The sequence below is a fragment of the Chrysochloris asiatica genome, unplaced genomic scaffold, assembly GCF_000296735.1.
Source record: "Chrysochloris asiatica unplaced genomic scaffold, ChrAsi1.0 scaffold00266, whole genome shotgun sequence".
In the NCBI taxonomy this organism is placed as follows: domain Eukaryota; kingdom Metazoa; phylum Chordata; class Mammalia; order Afrosoricida; family Chrysochloridae; genus Chrysochloris; species Chrysochloris asiatica.
In genome coordinates, this window is record NW_006408784.1 from 2,708,872 (window position 1) to 2,710,899 (window position 2,028).

The following is a 2,028-nucleotide window of genomic DNA, read 5'->3' on the forward strand; positions in this document are numbered from 1 at the left end:
GGCAGTGTTTCGTTCTGCTGTGCATAAAGTCGCTATGGGTCGGTACCAACTCGATGGCACGTTGCAACAACAACAACTAGTCGAGTTCTGATCATCAAGCCATCGAGGCTAGGGCAAATGGGTACTATCTGCAAGTTTGGGTGTTCTTGTGCATCTCCTCTCCCTTCATATCAGCTGGATGCTTCACTCTCAGCTCTAGACCTCTGTGGCTTTGTCCTTGTGCATGGACTCAAGTGTCCCCAGGTCTCACTACACTTGGGACCAACCAGCCCTTCCTCTTCTCTCTCTCATTTCAAGTCAACGGGAGTCTATGGAATGTATTTGAACTCAGCCCATTTCTTTATTGCTGCCTTTACCCCCTCTTCCACTCACCAGTAGACCAGTGTGGTTGCCAGCAATGCCAGTTCTGGATGGCCCTGCACCAGTGATGTTACCTCTCTAGCTCTCAGCTTGGGGTTTCTCTCCCAGTATACCAAGTAAGATGCTTATGAATCAGTTCTCCCACAGATAACAATTCTTACCAGCAACTACAAATCATTTTTAATGACCTTGAGTACTAAAGAGTGAATAAAAGCAAGAGCTCTCTGGAGGGGAGTCAACACTTGAAGAGAGGCGTGTGGGGAGTTAGCCATTTTATGACTTGGCTTGAGAGAGAGAGCCCCAGATCCTGCACACCAGTTCTACCCAAATCTCTGACTGATCCCTGAACCACACTAACGTGTAAAAGACTTCAACTGAGGAAAAAGAACGAACTGCGATTTGAGCCGACACTCACTGGGAGCGTTTGTAGTTAATTGTCTAATAAAACAAAAACACTTTCTGAAGTCCTCTAGTCAAATCCAGAGTCCCCACACAGGCATACTTCACCAAGCTGCCTTCGATTAAAGGAGATATACCAGGCTTCTGAATAAAGCAAGAAAGGGGAGGAGGGAGAGGACATTGGCCAGTCACATGGAGGGCCATTCTGTTCATTCAGATGAACTTTGGGAACTTGTCTTGACCCTCCCTGCCCTTCTTCCTGATCATTCTCTCTTCCATCTGTTCTAGCCCTCCCTCTGCTCTTAACCCCTCCTCTTAGCCTAACCACGCTTCCAGAAAGAGCAGCCTAGCCTCAAATCATTACAGGGGGTGTTTTGATATTCAACAGGGTGAGGTCCTTAGTCCTCTTCGATATTATTGGGTTGGCAGTTTACATCACCTCACATCAGCCTACACACAAATCCCTCTTTGTCCTGACCAGGGATCAGGGTCTTCAGGGACAGGAATAACAGTCAAGAGAAAGGGAGTAGCAAACTGGGGGAGGTTCATTCATGCACCCTCCTCCCTCTGCACTCCCCTTTGCTTCTGAGGTCCCAACCCCAGCACAATTCTCTGCAGGGGTCTCCTCTGCAGTCATTAGATTCAACAGGGGCATTGTATTCATTCATTCACTTTTCAGTATTATATACCTTTATGAGGCTTTCCGCTCCTGTAAAGATTTACAACCTCAGAAACCCTGTACAGGGTCACTATGAGTCGGAACCAACTCCACGGCACATAACAACAAAAACAACAACCCACTGGAAGGAGTCCTGGTGTGGTGCTGTAAGATAAAGCACTCAACCACAAGGTCGGCTTGAACTGCAAGGTCAACAGTTCAAACCCACCAGATGCTCCTTAGAAATCCTATATAGGGTCACTATGAATTGAAACCAACTAGACGGCACTTAACAATAAAAACAACCCACTGGGAGCTGACCAGAAGGAGACTCAGTGTGATGCAAAAGGTTAAGGGTGAGATTACTAACTGAAATGCTAACTATCCATCCAAACCCAACCAGAGGTATCTTCAAAGAAAGGCCTGGTAATTTCCTTCCAAAAGATCACAACCTTAAAAACCCAATAGAGTACAATTTTACCCTGATACACATGGATGGCCATGAGTTGGAACTAACTTAACAGCAAGTGGTTTTTATGCATTGTTGTTGTTGTTAAGTACCATGGAGTCGGTTCTGACTCATAGTGACCCTGCACAGGGTTTCTGAGGCT